The following is an 18,050-nucleotide window of genomic DNA, read 5'->3' on the forward strand; positions in this document are numbered from 1 at the left end:
ACAGCCTTTCCAGCATTTTTATCAATTGATATTTTTGCTGATTACCATTATTGCCAGGGTGACATGGAATCTTAGTGCAGTCTTCACTTGCATCTCTCAAATGTCCAATGATGTGGAATAATTTTCCATGTGTTTATTTCCTATTTGTATTTCATCTGAGAAGTGTGTATCAGTCATCTCAGATGCCCATTTCTGGATTTGGCGTTTGAATTTGGAGGGTCTAATTTTTTTTAATTCTTTATATTTTCTAGACATAAGTCCTTTGTCTGTGGGACAGCTGGCTATAATTTTTCCCATTCTGTGGATTGTCTTTTCACTGTACTAGTGATTGCTTCTCTTGTGCAAAAGTTTGATTCTTTTTATTATTTCCCTTGCAGTCTGGGTTTTGTTCATGAAGTCTCTGCTTGCCCCTATGTTTTTGAGATTTCTGCCTGTTTTCTCTTTTAGTAAATTTATTGTTTCTATTTTAATATTTATATGTTTGATCTATTTTGACTTTAGTTTAGTGCATGGTGATACACATAGGGCTAGATTTAGTCTTTGGTATGTGGAGAGCCAATTTCTCCAGCACCATATATTAAAGAAGCTAGCTTTCTTCCAGTGAGCATGTTTGGCTCCTTTGTCAGAGATAAGGTGGCTGCGCGTGTTTGAGGTTGAATCTGCACCATCTGTTCACTTTCACTCATCCTCACAGCTGTCTTTTTTAACACAGTACCATGTTGATTTTGTCACAGAAGCTTTGTTAGCATAATTTCAGGTCTAGCATTGTCACTTGCCTTTGTTTCCCAGACCTGATTTTGCTGTTTGATATCTTTTCTGGTTCCACATGAATTTCTGGATTGCTTTCTCTAAATCTTTGAGGTGCATTAATGGTATTTTGATTGGGATTGTATTAAATCTATGTGGCAGTTTTGGAAGTATGGCCATTTTTACTATGTTAGTTCTTATATTTTTCCATTTTTTTTTTTCAGAACCAGAGGTTGAACTCAGATCCTTGCATTTGCCAGTCAAGCGCTTATCCTACTGAGCCATCTCCCCGGCCCCTCCATTTTTAAATATCTTTTCAATGTTTTTTTTAGGATACTATGATTTTCATTTTATAAATTTTTTGCATCCTTTTCTAGATTGATTCCTAAGGATTTCATTGTTTGGATGGTTTCATGAAGGGTGTGCTTTCCCTAATTTCTCTCTGTGAGTCTGTTACTTTTGTACAGTAATACTATTGACTTTTGAGTCTTGATTTTGTATCCTGCTATACTACTGAATTTGCATATTAAATTTACAAGTTTTTTGTAGAGTATTTGGAGTATTTTATGCAGAGTATGATGCTATCTGCAAATAATAATTTAACTTCTTCCTTTCTTATCTTTATTCCTTTTATTTTTTTCTTATTGTTTAATTGCTCTGGCTAATGTTTCCAGAACCGTATTTAATAGGAGCAGTAATACTGGACATCTTTTTCTTGTTCCTGATTTTAGAGTGAAAGCTTGCTTGCTTGCTTGCTTGCTTGCTTGCTTTCTTTTTTTTCAGATTTCGAGGAAGGGTCTACAGGGTGTTCAGGGTCTCACTACTAGATCGAACTCATAGTGATCCTCCTGTTTACAGCCCCCCAAGAGCTGGGATTACAGGCGTGCGCCACTACACCCAGTCTCAACTGCCCTCTCAGCATGCCCCAGGGGTGGGGCCAGCACAGCAGGCCTGGGGATTGAATCCCCAGCTCCTGTACCTGCTTGCAGGCACTTTAATCCACTGAGCTATTTGGCTGGCTCTAAAGCTTTCAATTTCTGATCATCTAATATGACATTTACTGTTAGTTTTGTTTGTTTGTTTGTTGTTGTTTTTTGTTTGTGTTTGTTTGTTTGTTTTGCAGAACCAGGGGATTGAACTCAGGCCCTTGCACTTGCCAGGGAAGCACTTATTCCACTGAGCCATATCCCCAGCCCCAAAAACCTCTTCTTCTTCTTTTTTTTTTTTCCCAGAACTGGGGATTGAACTCAGGCCCTTGTGCTTGCCAAGGAAGCACTTATTCTACTGAGCCATCTCCCCGGCCCTTGCTGTTAGTTTTTAATAGACTACTATTATAAGATTGAGGTAGAAATTATTTATTCCAGTGTTCTGCAGGCTTTTTATCATGAATAGGTGTAGGACTTTGTCAAATGTTTTTCTGCATTTGTTCAGGTGATCATGTGATTTTTGTCTTTAGTTCTTTTAATATAGTGTATTACATTTATTAATTTGTGCATGTTGAAGCATCTTTGCATCCCTGGTATGAATTCTATTTTGTCATCATATATAATCTTCTTGCTCTTTTGTTGCATTCTGTTTACCAATATCTTATTAAGGCTTTTTGCACTAATATTCATTAGGGATATTGGCCTGTGGTTTTCTTTCATGATTGGGTTCTGCTCTGGTTTTGGAATTTCTATTTCTACTTTTAAAAGTTTTTTTTTTGTTTTTCCTTTCCATCTCCCTTTCTGATGTTCCCCTCCCCATTGTAATATTTTCTTCCTATTTCACAACACTTGTTATACATTTTAGTCCCTATTTACACTTTTAATTTTTCAGATCACAGAGAAAAGATGGTATTTTCACATGTGTGTCTGATTTATTTCACTTAAGATTATGGTATCATGGTACATCATAGACTGTCTCAAGTTTATCCATCTTTATGGCGTAGTACTCCACTGTATTAAAAAAATCACATCTTCTTTATCCATTTACCTAAGTTAGTGAACATTGGGCTGTTTCCAAAATTTGGCTGTTACACACTGCCACTATAAACATGGGTGTTCCTATATCACTGTGTTATGATGCTCTTAATTCTTTTGGGAAGATATCCAAAAGGCAAATATCTGGGCCAAATGGGAGCTTTAGTCTTAGGGGGTTTTTTAGGACTCTCCACCTTGATTTCCACAGTGCTTGCATCAGTCTAATTCCAACAGTAGAAAAGGGTTCTTTTTACTCCACAGCCCCTTCACAGCATTTGTTATTGGTCAAGTTCTCAATAATATCCATTCTTTCTGTGGTGAGATGGAATTTTTGTTCTTTTAAATTTGTATCCCTAGAATGACCAGTGATAAGGGACTCTTCCTCAAAGGATTACTATTTAGAACACATAAACAACTCGAAAAAATCAGACCCCCAAAATTTTAAAGTCCCAATAGAAAAATGAGCATCTGAGATAAATACACACTTCTTAAATGAAGAAATCTAAATAGCAAATAAATATATGAAGCCAGTGTGTGTAGATAAAAAATAAAATACATACCACTTGAAAGAGATATGAAACTATTTGTAGTTTGCATAATTGGCTACATAATAAATCCAAAAAGAATTGCAAATAATTACTCATTTACAATGCTATCATCAAATACACAGAATACAAGACCACTGTGCAAAAATCAATCTAATTCCTACATAACAATGAACATGTATAAATTAATACTTAAATGTACACTAAAGGACATTTAACTTCAGCCTTAACATGTAAAGAGCTTAGAAGTTGTCACTTCTTTCATTAAAATTTGACAAGTTTGGAAAACCTAAAACCAACAACTTTTCTTGGATTCATTAGGAAACCAAGGTCACAAAGAAAACTATCATCCTTATAGCTATAAAGACAAATGCATACAAAAATATACACCACATAAAATCTACTCTACTAGAGTAGAAGCCCAGGGAGCTATACGTTGTAGGTACAATTAAGCAATAAATCTGAGAAGTTGTTAATGATTGAATGTGTACCAGAGTCAGAGTGAGAGGCTCATGGGATGCACGGTTTTAGAGGGCACCCGAATTTTTACCTGATTTCCCTCCAGAAATCCCATCAAGTTCTCTGAATGAGAAAAATATCCATATGACCCTGGCAAGGAGAGTAGAAGAGTAATCAATCCAGAGCCTTCTCTAGAATAAAAGCTAACTCTCCAGGTTTTCCTACTGCCAGAGAATAATTCTGACACTTTAATTCCAACTCTGCACTCCAGCATACTGTAGCCTTCCTGTCTAACATAAGGGGAAAATATTTAGTTAACAGGGTCAGAGTTTTAAGGAAATAGGTTGGAAACACTGCAGCCAAAGAAGGGAGTAAGGTGCAGGAAGGGAAAAAGCTCTCATTAGAGAAACATTTGTAAAGGTCATAGCCTAGAGGCACAGGCCCATTAAAAGATAGATTTAATCAGAAGATTATAAAATACACTCCTGCTCTACACCTTAACAGAACATTAACAGAGCTCCATTATAGTGTTAGTGGATTACTGCTAAAAGAGCTACAAGACACCAGACTCTGTTGGAGGAGTACTGAGGAAAGCACATCAGCTGGAGAGACAAAATCATGAACCCTAGAAAAAATTGAAGTCTGAGTATAGTTATAGAAAAGATTAAATGCAACCCATTCCTGGCCACATTAACAAAAATAATAAAATTAGAAGCATATTTGTCTTAATTCCTAGGGTCAGATACAACATGTTCAGCTCCCAACATAAAATATGAATCATACCGAAGGAAAATCCTAGTCATTAAGAAAATACTAGTATTACTGCAAGCCCCAGATATATTATAGATTTTAGTATTATCTAAGAAGAATTTTGGAATACTTTATTGAGGACTTTGCTAAAACAAGCAGACGATATGCAAAAATAGATGAACAAGGAATAGGAATGTAAATCAGTGGTGCAACATGTGCCTAGCATGTGAAAGACCCTGCATTCCATCTCTAACATTGCAAAAATGGTATAAATGAGTAATCAAAGAGGTAGACATTCTCAGTAAGAATATTTTAATACCAGAAATGTAAACATGAAGGTAGAGATGAAGAATACTTTATTTTTTTTCAAAATTTTATTGATAATCAGATAGCAATGAGACAGTTTCAAATCAAATCGAAGTACAGTTTCAACAAATAATACACTGCATATATTCTTCTTAGTGGTTAATTGCTGTACAAGATGCGGACGTGAGATCCTATTTACAAACACCATTAGAACAAATCATTCTATTCATTAAGAGAATGCAACTATATATCTATCCTAACCAGTTTGAATACACAGATTCAAAATGGACATTCATCGGTATACCCCATTTTTTCTAAGTTCCATTATTGAATATTATAGGTGTGTAAACTCAGCAAAATATTCTAAAAGAGTCCAGTAGCCCATAATAGCATTGGGTCTTCTGTTTAACTGGCAATGTCAGAAATTATTGACCTGAGACCCCACAGTTCAACATAACAACATGGCTTTACTTCCTATATTTCGTCTTCATACTTTTCTACTGGATGGTTAAGACCAAGGTAAAGCAGGACCTGTGCAACAAGAGTTGTAGCTATTTGGTCTGAGAAGGTCAGTGAAATGCCCTCAAGATTTATCCTGAGATCCTGTACCTCAGATTGTAGAACCTTTGTCAGTGCAGCCATGTGGATGAGTCATGGTCATTGCTTGGCCAATGTGCTCTCTGTGAAAGCCTGAGAGAGTGTCTTCTCCCCATGTGACTCTCCTTAGGCACACTCTACGTCACTGATCACTTTCTTCTTTGGCCCCATAATTTTCTTGATCAGAAAATTTGGGACACTACCGAGGTACATGACGTTACAGTACAAGTTCTCATATGTCCTGAGTCTTAATTGACCTTAGAAGGTTAGGGCCAAAATGTTGGCATTCCTTGTAGCCCTCCTTTTTCTCTCATTTTGGTCTGCAAACTTAGGTTGTTAACCATCCAGAAGACAAGTTTATTGTTATTATCAAATGATTTAGGCTGAAGAATACTTTAAATGAGTTCATCAGTAAGCCCAGTAGGTCCTAAGAAATAACGAGTGATTTTAAAGATAGATTGATTGCAACACCCCAAACTGCAATACAATAAGAAAAACATTGAAAAGAACATCCAAGAACATGAGAAATTTTCTTTTTGTGTAGTATGTGTAAATACATTACCACAAAGAGAATAGAGAATGGAGAAGAAATGTTTAAAATAATAAGGGTAGACAACATTAAAAAACCAATTGCAGATGCCATGCCACAGACCCAGGAAGCTAGGAGAATACATAAATATTCAAAATACTATAAATATGCATAGAAAATTCAACCAAGAAGTATAGGGAGCTCAAAAGCTATTCCTCAAGATGATAGATGGCATAGTGGTAAGGAGCCAAGAAAGAGCTTTTCTGTGTATTGCCATCCAGACGCTGGAGTATAGCAATGAGAGGAAGACAAGTAAGAAAGAAGAGAGTCCCTTGGACTGAGGAAGGATCTGATCAGTGAAGTGAAGCTTACAGAGAAAGTGAAGAGAGACATATCAACAAATAAAAAGGAGGTAGCCAGTAGTACTTTCTGCCCAAGACAGGACTCATTGGATAAGACAAACAGTTCAAACTTGCAGACACATGGTGACCACTTGTTGACCACAGAAGCCTCTACAGTGGGATGCAGTGGTGGAGAATAACAAAGGACATGAATGACTATAGAAACGGGATGAAGCTGGAAACTGATCATGTGGAGGGGAGAGGCAAGACAAGGCCACAGTGCTTAAAGTAGCCAAGCTATCTCAGTTTTGAAAAAACATCCTGCCTACATAATTTCAGTCACTACTTGCTGTACAATCTTGTGTCTCATGATGCTTACCTTACAAAAATCTAAATAAACACCCCCAGGACCTGGGGAGATAGCTCAGTAGAATAAGCACTTGCCTGGCAAGTGCAGGGTCCTGAGTTCAATCCCTGGTACTACAAATAAATAAATAAATAAATAAATAAATAATAAATAAATACATACCCCTATACTTCTTCAGTCTTCTTTTCTCATCCAGAAAGAGGCCTCAACCTCACCTCAGCTCTTGTCTCTTCTCTTTATTTTCTAAATCCCCTCGCAAACAGGCCTCCACCTGACCTAATCTCTTATCTCTTTTTTCTATTTTCTAAATCCCCTCACCCTTTCTCCCCAGGACCACCAAGAGCAGCTCCAGTTCATGAAAATTTGTGGCCAAATAAGAATACATCCAGTAAAGGGGGACTTGGTTGGTGGGACAATTCTCAAAAGATTTTGCAAGCAACAGAAGGGAGAGTAGTGCATTGGTAGGTCAATATTCAACACAGGAGTGTTTTATTGACATTTATCAGATATAGAGATGGAGGCACATAAAAGCAAAAAGGAGAAAGGTATATTAAATTATTAGTAGTTAAAAATGGCAAAATGGTACAAACATAGTCCTAAGAACCATGGATGTTTATAAATGTGTATAGATGTTAGAAAAATGTTTGTTTTCTTGGTTCCCGTATTTACCTTACATTTTAAGACTACCGCAAAAGACTTAACTCAGAGTACTACTTTAGTACAAGTCCTGAGTAGGGGGAACGTGGCTCAGTGGTGGAGCTCTTCTCTTGCATGCACAAGGCCCTGAGTTCAATTCCCAGAACCACCAAAGACAAACAAACAAATAAATACATAAATAAATAAATAAAATTCCTCAGCATGAGGAAGGCAGAAGAAAGTACCAGTGAAAGAGCTTACACCCTCTAGTTTTGCTCAGTTGGATGAAAAACAAAAAAAAATCTCTTAAATTATGCATAGCTGGCTCTGAACAACATGACACTGCCAAGGGAGAGGGATGTAGACCAGGTTCAGGGAGAGCCCGTGCTCCAGTCCTAGGTGGACCCAACTGGGATTTTGCAGCAGTCTGCATACTTATGTGCCTAGTGCAGCTGTAGTCACTGGCCTTTGCAGCCAACCATAAGCATGGCCAACTGGGGAAAAACAGGCAGGACATCACTGCACCATGCCCTGGCATGTGCCGTGTGCGTTTCTGGCATTTCTGGCACCAGAAGTTCACTCGACACGAGCAGCAACTGCACTTGGAATCCAGGCAGAAACAGGTCATCCAGCAGCCAGTGTGGGAGCCCAGAGTAGGAACAACAGCAGGCATGCCAAGAATAACTTGAGCACCTCTATCTTGTGGCTTACCTGCCAGCTGGTCACTCCCATTACACTAGTAATGCATGCACCAAAGAGGGACAGCAGCCTAGATCAGAGGAATCCATTCCCAGGGCTGAAATAGGATAATTAAACTGAAGCCAACAGCTCTTCCAGCCCCAAGGCAAAAGAGCCAAAGTGGTAGCCTGAGGCTGCAAAGGTGTCTCCAGGTTTTGCCTGGTGTCACTGGTTTGAACTATGTAGTGAAAGTTAAGCTTATTTAAAACATTGTTTAAATCATCACAGACTCTCATACCTCTCAAAGATTCATTCTCCCCTTGAAAAAATTATAAAAGCAGTAAATAAATAAATGCTCCAAGGATTTAGGCCTTTTCACACCTGTTGGACTGAAAGATAGAGTTGATTAGTTAAGGATATAAAAATTTAAAGGACTTTTAAACACAAGTGCATTTGGCCTCCAGGTGTGGCAGCTAAAGGTCCTCAGTAACAAAGGTGTCAGATTGCTGACCTGGAGGAATGCAAAGGGCCTTTCCTCCTCACAGGGAATAAAACCTCACAGAGAATGGGGCAGTTTCTCTCTCTCTCTCTCTCTCTTTCTCTCTCTCTCTCTCTCTCTCTCTCTCTCTCTCTCCTATAACTGACAGTAAAAGAGAAATCTTTACATTTTCCCTTAAGGTGATTAACTTAAAGGGCTGTTTCCTCCCTCAAGATAAAATCATTGCCCTTATTTTAAGATATCATATTCCCTAAGAATGGAGATTTTTTCTTTTTTTGTATTTTAGGACAGGGTCTACAGGGTCTCACTAGGAAGATTAGACTCCTAGTGATCCGCCTGTGTTCAGCCTCCCAAGAGCTGGGATTACAGGCATGCACCACCACAGCCGGTCTCAATTGCCTTCTCAGCATGCCCGGGAGGCAGGGGTGGGGGGAGTGCGAAGCCGGCACATATGCCGGGATGGAACCCAGCTGCTGTGTCCACCTAAACAGGCACTCTAATCTGCTGAACTATTTGGCCAGCCCCACTTCAATAGAGATATTTTAAAAGATTACTTAAAACAAGACAATTTTCATAAATGGAAACTTTTCCCATTGTCTCAAAAAGTTTTTCAGTGTTACCTATGATCTTTTAGAGTTATAGTGTAGGATTTCTTCATTTTAGATTATGCAGCTAATAAAACAGTCTTATTTTAATTATAGTTTTCTTCCTGACATCATGTACAGGATATGCTGCTGATTTGGGAAGTTTGATAAATGTTTGGTGTTCTCATGATTCCTAGTGAGGATGATTGCCTGTTTTACAGCCCTAAATTTAATTCATGTAGAAAAGCATTGGTATTTTGCAAAAAGGTATAAAATTTTGGAGTACAATCTTAAAACAATGGGGTTTGAACAGTTACTTGATATTTGAAAACCTATTCAAATAAAGGCAGGCCTAGTGGTACCTCTGAAAGGGTGTAAGCTATGACAACTTCATATGTGGGTCACCGTATCCAACAGAGACATATTATACCCCAAAATGTTTAGATATGGGTTAATCATTTTGCAACCTTAAATGATTTTCAGACTTTCTTTCATAATATTTGGTTCTGTCCACTTTGGGGGCTAATTTCTCTGGTGTTATTGTCATTGTCCTTCAGGAAAGTTGACTGAATTTTCTTCTGTTTTCACAGATGATTCATCTTAGGTTAAAGGAAGCTATGTGATAGCTTCCTCTTCCAAACTATGTGACATAGGTTTCTCACCATATGATCAAACTTTAATTACAAACAGGAAAGGGGGAAATCTTTTTTTTTCTCGGAACCCGGGATTGAACTTAGGCCCTTGTGCTTGCCAGGCAAGCGCTTATTCTACTGAGCTATCTCCCCGGGAAATCTTTCCTTACGAAATTCACACCTCATAATAGACTTCACTTAGAAGTATATACTATTACATTTTTAAATTTTACAAAAGATGGAACTATAGCAACAGAGAGATAATGCCATCAGATAAAGCAAAAAAGCTAACTTCAGTTTGTAGTATGCATGTGTTTTGTTAGAACATGATGTTTGGCTGTATCATGGAGCCAGATTGGACAAAGTTAAAAACAATGAGGTCAGAATTAACCCGGGAGCCTACTAAAGAAATTGACCCAGACTTCTGCCCAGATGATGGTAACCAAAATGAGAATCAAAGATTCAAATAGGTAATAGAGTATATAAAGATAACTGTGCTAAAAGTTACTACTCAATAGTGTCCCAAATTTTCTGATCAAGATTATGGGGCCAAAGAGGAAAGTGATCAATGATTTCGAGTGTGCCTAAGGAAAGTCACATGAGGAGAAAACATTCTCTCAGGCTTTCACAGAGAGCACATTGGCCAAGCAATGGCCGTGACTGAGCCACATGGCTGACACTGACAAAGGTTCTACAATCTGAGGTACAGGATCTCAGGATAAATCCTGAGGGGATTTCACTGACCTCATCAGACCCAAAAGCTACAACTCTTGTTGCATAGGTCCTGTTTTACCTTGGTCTTAACCACCTAGCAGAAAAGTATAAAAACAAAATATAAGGAGTAAAGCCATGCTGTTATGTTGAGCAGCATGGGACTCAGGCCAACAATTTCTGACACTGCCAGTTAAACAGAAGACTCAATACTCTTGTGCACTACTGGACTGTTTTAGAATATTTTGCTGAGTTAACACACCTATAATATTCAAATGACGGAACTAAACAAAAAAGGGGATACAGATGGATGCCCATTTTGTATCTGTGCATTCAAAATGGTTAGGATAGAGATATAGTTACATTCTCTTAATGAATAGAGGGATTTGTTCTAATAGTGTTTGTAAATAGAATATCATGTCTGCATCTTGTACAGCAAATAACCACTAGGAAGACAGTATGCAATGTGTTAATTATTGAAACTGTCCTACCAATTTGATTTGAAACTGTCTCATTGCTATTTGTCTGTCAATAAAATTATGGGGGAAAAAGAAAACCAAAAAAAAGAAAAGAATTCTGTTGTGAGCATTATGATCAAAAAAAGAAAACCAAACACTTTTTTTTTTTGGTGGAACCGGGGATTGAACTCAGACCCTTGTGCTTGCCAGGCAAGTGCTTATTCCACTGAGCCATCTTCCTGGCCCCAAGAAAATCAAGCACTTTGATGTAGTATCAGATGATCCTTGTGAGGAACAGCAAATTATACTTTTTTTCTCATTTACCAACAAAAAGTAAACAAAAAATAAAAAATAAAGTTACCAGCATTCTTAAGACAGAACAAAATATAAAAAGTAGATAAATCATAGAAAAGATTCTATTCCTTACAAAGTCTTCTGATTAGAGATCTCTGCTAATTAATGAATAACAAAATTTTACCAGTTTGTGTGTAACTATAAATTTCTAAAATTGTAATATAGTAACTATAATTTAATTTGGTCAAAAATGTTTGAGTGAGCTCCAACTTGGGGTTTGTGTTTTGTGTTTTGCGTTTCATTTTTCTTTTTTCAAATAAGTTTAATTTTAAAATATTTATTTATTTATTTATTTATTTATTTATTTATTTGGTACAAGGTCTCCCTACTCAGCTCAGACGCATAGTGATTCTCCTGTCTCAGCCTCCCCAGCCCTGGGACTATGTGTATGCACCACCAAGCCCAGTTTTATTCTTTATACCTGAGTAATAATCCATTGTGTAAAAATATCATATCTTTTTGAACCATTCCTCAGGTGATGGGCATCTTGGTTGCTTCCAAGATTTGGCTATCACAAATTGTGCTGCTATAAACATAGGCACACATATATCCCTATGATATGATGTTTTTAGATCCTCCAGGAAAATTCCCAGTAGAGGAATAGCTGGTTTAAATGGGATTTCCAGTCCAACTTTTAGTGACAAGCACAGCCCACCCAGGATTCTGTGGTCAGCACAGCATGTAGTACCAAGGATTGAACCCAGGTCCTTGTGCTTACCAGGCAGTCACTTAGACTGCCAAGCTATCTCTCCCTGTCCTTGAGCTCCAATTTTGTAAAGATGTTTGTTTGCTTATTCTGTGCATTTATCTTGTCTGTCATATCCATTGACAAATATTTCCTTTTTATCAGAGCTCAGCAATTTCTCTTTTTTTCCCTTTTCTTTTGCATTTTTGGACCTTTTGTTCATAATACAATTTGAGTTCTAGACTTAAAGGTATACTTTCACCTGAGTTACCAGCTAGTCAAATTGATATAAAAATTGAATTTCTCAAAGCTCATTAAAAAACTAAGATAATTTAATGAAAAGTTATAGGAGTGGGGAAAAATTATTGGACACGTCTCCAGTTGGAGAATAGAAGATTGGCCTTGCTTTATTCATTAGTAAGGAGTCCTCAGCGATCTCCATAATCTCCTGGGAGACACCCACAATATTCAGTCATGGTCAAAAGATAGTTTTCCAGAAAATTTTTCAATAAGTTTTTCTGGAAATGATGTAATTGATGCAAAACTAAATTAAGAAAAAAGTTTTTCTCATATATATGATAATTCATTATTGTTATTCTCATGGTATAGTAAATATATTCATGATTCAAGGTATACATGACTTCAAAATGTAAAACAGAGATTGCTTATGGTGATAAGATTTTTTTCAGGTTTAGAATTCTACCTTTAACAAAAAACTTGTATGATGGGTCTCTCATTAAAGGACAACAAATTAAGTAAATCTTGTTATGAATTAGATAGATATGATTAGTTAAAAGGGCGATGTTATAGCAAAATGAAAAACTAGGTATGTTACAAATGTCATCATGATTGTCATGATAGAATGCTATGTATGGTTTGGATTACTGAATTTCTATGTAAAATATGTAAATTGTTGTCTGTTAACATTCTATAAGGATTTAAATATTAAAATATCTGTATTTGTTAGAAAATAATAGTACTATTTTATATCCTAAACTTTAATATTCAGATAAAATGGTAATATTAAGCTTACTGCCTCCATCACAATGTAGTGTCATTAATGTCCTCTTCTGGATGTTTAACAACAGAGGTTTGGAGAGCAAAAAATTTAGAGTGACCAATGGGCTAAGAAAATAGCCAATATTTTGCCCCTATCCCTCCAAGGTCAATGAGGATCCATTACATAGGAGAACTTCTGCTACAACATCCTATAATTCACTTGTGTCCCTGATCTTTTGATCAAGGAGACCAGAGAGGAGCATGATTCGATGATGTGTAGTATACCTAAGGAGAATTATCAGCAGAAAAAAATATTTCAAGCTTTCATAGAAAGAGACTTGGTCAAACAATGGCTGTGACTCATCCAGATGGCTAACACTGACATAAGAATTAAGAGTTGCTGCACTGTGTTCCAAAGTAAATCCTGAGTAGAATTAACTGACTTTGATAGATAGCAAAGACTTGATTAACACAGATTTCGCCTTAACTTGGCCTTAAAAATATAGCAGAAAAGTAAAATCATGAGGTGCGGTAAACAATGCCATAAAAATATGCTTGCTATGAAACTTTGAAATTACTAACAACTTCTGACAATTGCCAGCTGTACTGGTAACTCACTTTTGTTATAGATTATTGGAATGTATAGGGATAAATCATTGTACACACATACTAAAAATTGTTGGACTGGAAATCTTTAGCCTAAACAAGTAAATTCATCAAAAATGAAAGACTTCTGCACAATTCTTGAAAAACAGCTTCTCCACCTGTAACTTTAAGCCCATCACTAACATATCAGAACAGAAAAAGGAGATGTAGGGAATGGATGAAGCTGGAAATTGGTCATATGTTTGGAGACAAGAAAAGGCCAAACTACTTAAAGCAGTCAAGTTTTCTCAGTTTTGGAAAAAAAAAATCCTTCCCAGATAATTTCAGTCATTAGTTGCTAGGCAACCTTGTGTCTCATGACTCTAACTTTGCAAAAATAAACACCACTATTGTTTTGTTGAATCCTCTTTTCCCATCCAGAGAAAGACCTCTGCCTCACCTCATCTCTTGTCTCTGCTCCTTATTTTCTAAATCATTTTCTCCCTTTGATCACCAAGAATGGCACTGATTTTAAGAGGACTGTACTAGCTGGTGGTGAGCATTGAGGCCTCATTTATCCCATGAGAAAGAATGATTCTTAGGAGCTATCTTGGAAAGAGGCCAACTCAGCTAAGAATTCAGAGCAGCTGCTGACTATATCTAGTGCTTCCCCACAGAGTTCAGGCCCATGAAAGGTGTGCTAAGAGCTGCAGGATACATGACTCTGGTCTGAGCTAGAAGATACAGATTTGCTGATATCCTTCACTATCTATGATAAAGCTACGTTTGGCTTACTTGGATAAGTCAACACAAATAGAGACTCTATCTCCACCAGTAAAAACAGACACATTTGGGGATGTGGACATTTTTGAATTTAATTTTCTCTCTCCCTCTCTGGTTTCTTTTTTGTTGTGGAGGTGATGGTTTTGTTTTCTTTTATTTGGGTTTTGGTTTGTTTGTATTTTTTTTGTTTGGTTTCTTTATCCTCCAGTTCTACTTCTAATCTCTTACTCTTCTCCCAATTCTCTATTTTCTCCCTAACCCATTTTAAATATTAACCCATGAGAGCAAATTTGACATATTAAGGGCTTGTACATCGCATATAATTTTATGGTATATTTTTTATTTTGTTATATAACCACAAATCTAGGTCATATATTTATTTTATTTTTAATGTATTTAGTACAAGGTCTCACTATACAGCTCAGACTCATAGTGATCTTCCTGTTTTAAGCCTCCCAAAGACTGGAATTACAGGTGCATGTCACCATACCCAGTCTCAGTCTCCTTCTCAGTGTGCCCCGGGGGTGTGGTCAGCACAGCACACAGGGAATTGAACCCCAGTCCCTGAGCCTACCTAAGCAGGTGCTTTAGTCTGCTGAGCTATCTGCTCAGCCCTCATTCATATATTTGAAAGTGGCAAATTAACAGTTAGCTCTGTTTGTCATTTTCTAGTCTATGTTGAATGTTATTGACATTACTGATGGTGCCACTACAGACAAAAGTAGCATCACTGTTCTAAACAACTATTCTTCCTGATATTCCAAGATTGAGATTGACTAAGGGTCACAGAAAATACTCTGATACAATACCAAAGAACCAGCACTGGGTGAAACAGTCATAATCTTCTCATACCCAAAAAATTGAAAACGTAGAACCTTGCAACACACTCAAAACCCTAAAACCAGGGCTGACCAAATAGTTCAGCAAAGTGCCTGCAAGCAGGTTCAGGGGCTGGGGGTATGACTCCCAGGCCTGCCAAGCCAGCCACACACCTGGGGTGCCTTGAGATGGCAACTGAGACTGAGTATTTTCGTGTATGCCTATAATCCCAGAACTTGGGAGTCTGTAAACAAGCGGATCACTATGAGTCCAATCTAGTAGTGAGACCCTGAGCACTCTGTAGACCTTTCCCTAAAAAAGTAAAAAAAAAAACTAAACAAAGCTGTACCAGGGAGATATCATGAAAAAGTAGTCATTTCCTAAGGGTTCTAAGTACTGGCTATAAAGCAACCTATGATAGGCAATTTACAAGAAAGTATCTTACAAAAGGAAAGATACTTAAAAAAAAATGCAACCCCAGACATCCAGTTCAACAATGGCAAACCCAGAACGCAATAAGGTGAGACAATCTGAAAGCTACCCACCTGGCATCTCTGCAGTGGTAAAAACAAAGCAATTCAATAAGGCTGTACAAAAAATTAAATGAGAAATAGTTTTGCAGGTAACTGCATATATGGTTTCTGCAATGAAAACCATGCTTATTGACTCTAGAACCGACACAGACAATAAAAGAGGATCTTAAGAATATTATGGAAGCCATGAGTACTTAGCACAGGAAACAAATGGACTCTTTAAATCAGATTCAAACTGATATTCAGGAGAATAAAAATTCAATTGGAAGTATCCACAATATATTAAGTCATTGTCAAGACAGGGTCTCATATAAAATACAGGCTTATGTTTAGCCATCATGAAAAAAAGACTTCAGAAAGATTTCTTAAAAATAGCAATGGACCAAGAGAAATCAATACAGCTCTTTCTGGATGAGGCAAAGATGAATAACTTAAGATTGACTTGATTCAATGAAAAAGCAAGAGATAGCGCAAATGATTTTAAAAATACTGTTCACAGGGGACCTGCCCCTTAGCTCAGTTCTTTAAGTGGCTGCTTCAACAAAGCAGTCAGGCTCGGGTTGCTATGGTTTGATCCCCACAACTCAAGCCAGCCAAACTTGCCCTGAAGGCATTCGGAGAAAAAAAAAAAAAATACTGTTCACAGACACCATGACAGAAAACTTCCCTAGCAGGTAAAAGGAATATGATATTCAGGTAAGTGAGGCATATAGAACTTCAATTAGCAACAGTTTTAATAACCCACAGCCAGGCATGCCATAGTCAAGATTTCAGAAATTCTATACACAAGTGTAGAATTTTATAAGCTGTTAGGGAAAAGAAACAAATCACCTATAAACAAAAGCCTATCAGAATCACAGCTGATTTCTCAGAATAAACCTGCAAGTTAAATCTTGAACTGAAGTAGTTAACGTTCTAAAGGAAAACAACCTTCTAACCAGATTGCTGTACCCTACAAAACTATTTTTCAAAATTGACAGAGAGTTAAGGTATTTCCATGACAAAGTATATATAAGGAAATTATGACCAGTTTATCAACACTCCAAAATATTTTAAAGGGCATTTTAGAAAGAGCTAAGAATGTGTACAACTACATGAACCCAAAAGAAAGAATTCAACAGGAAAGTAAAACAGTTCAAAAGAGTGAGGAAAATAAAAGAGGAGAACCAGCAAAAGGAAAATAATATAAAAAGAATAAATCAATAACTATTAGTTATAATCATCAAGGATAATGGTCTCAATTGGCCAACCAAAAGATAAAGACTGGATCTGGGGAGATGACTTGGCAGAATAAGCACTTGCCTGGCAAGCGCAACATCCTGAATTCAATCCTGGGTACTGCACGCCATGCCAGCACCAGACCCTGGGCATGGTGGCACATGCCTATAATCCCTGGTCTGAGGAGGCTGAGGCAGGTGGACTACTTTGAGCCCAAACTGAGTAGCAAGATGCTGTATCATAAAATTTAAAAATTCAAATAAATGATACACCTGGACAAACAGATCAAGAAGCAAAATTTAACACTATGCTACATATACAAAACACACTTAGTTGAGAAGGAAATTCGTAGACTGAAAGTAAAAGGGTGGAAAACTCCATGTGATAGGAACCCAGAAAAAATAAGGTAGCTATTCTATTTACAGAAAAAGTGAATTTGAGTAAAAGACTAATTAAGACAGATAAAGACTACATCCTTGTAAAGTGAACAAACCAAGAGAAAGAGATAATATAAATATATATGCAATAAATACCAGTGAACCCAACGACATAGAATAAATGGGCATGAAAAATGAGATGAGCATCAATACCAGTATACTGGGGGATCTTAATACATGATTGTCACAAAAATGACAAGTAAAAAAGAATCAACAATGCAACACTAGAACTGACCAAACTTTTGAACAAATGGACTAAGCAGGTATCTAAATAAATAGTGTTCCACCCTATAACATCAGAATACACTTAGCCTCACATGGAACATTTTACAAAATACATTACATACTTATTAATCAAACATACTTAATGCAAAGGAATTGACATTATCTGTTTATATTTTCAGACCATTGTGCAAAGAAATTGGCAATCAATGGCAAATAAACCATAAGAACTTCATAAATACATGGAAATTAAATAGCACACTCCTGAGCAACCGATGGGTCACAGATGAAAACCAACAAAAATTAGACAGTTTCTACACTTAAGTGATAATGATAATATAATATACTGGAATTTATGGGACACAAAGAAAGCAGTCTTACGAGGGAAATTTATAGCAGTGAATACCCATATCATGGAACCAGAGCAAGTACAAATAAACAACCTAATGGTGAACCTCAAACTTCTAGAAAAGAAAGAGCAGGCTAAGCAAAAAGATTGTATGTTGATTTGCCATTTTTATGTCTTCATGTGTGAAGTGTATATTCATCTCAGATGCTCATTTATGGATTGGGTCTTTGAATTCTGGAGGCTTGATATTTTATTTTATTTTTTTT

General features: G+C 36.9%; 1 pseudogene; it reads left to right on the forward strand.

The window, feature by feature from the left end:
- The window catches only part of LOC101580761, a 6,957-nt pseudogene extending 3,114 nt beyond the window's left edge, over nt 1-3,843 (forward strand).
- Nucleotides 3,844-18,050: the final 14,207 nt, after the last annotated feature.

Source organism: Octodon degus, unplaced genomic scaffold, assembly GCF_000260255.1.
Source record: "Octodon degus isolate 3935 unplaced genomic scaffold, OctDeg1.0 scaffold00063, whole genome shotgun sequence".
NCBI lineage: Eukaryota > Metazoa > Chordata > Mammalia > Rodentia > Octodontidae > Octodon > Octodon degus.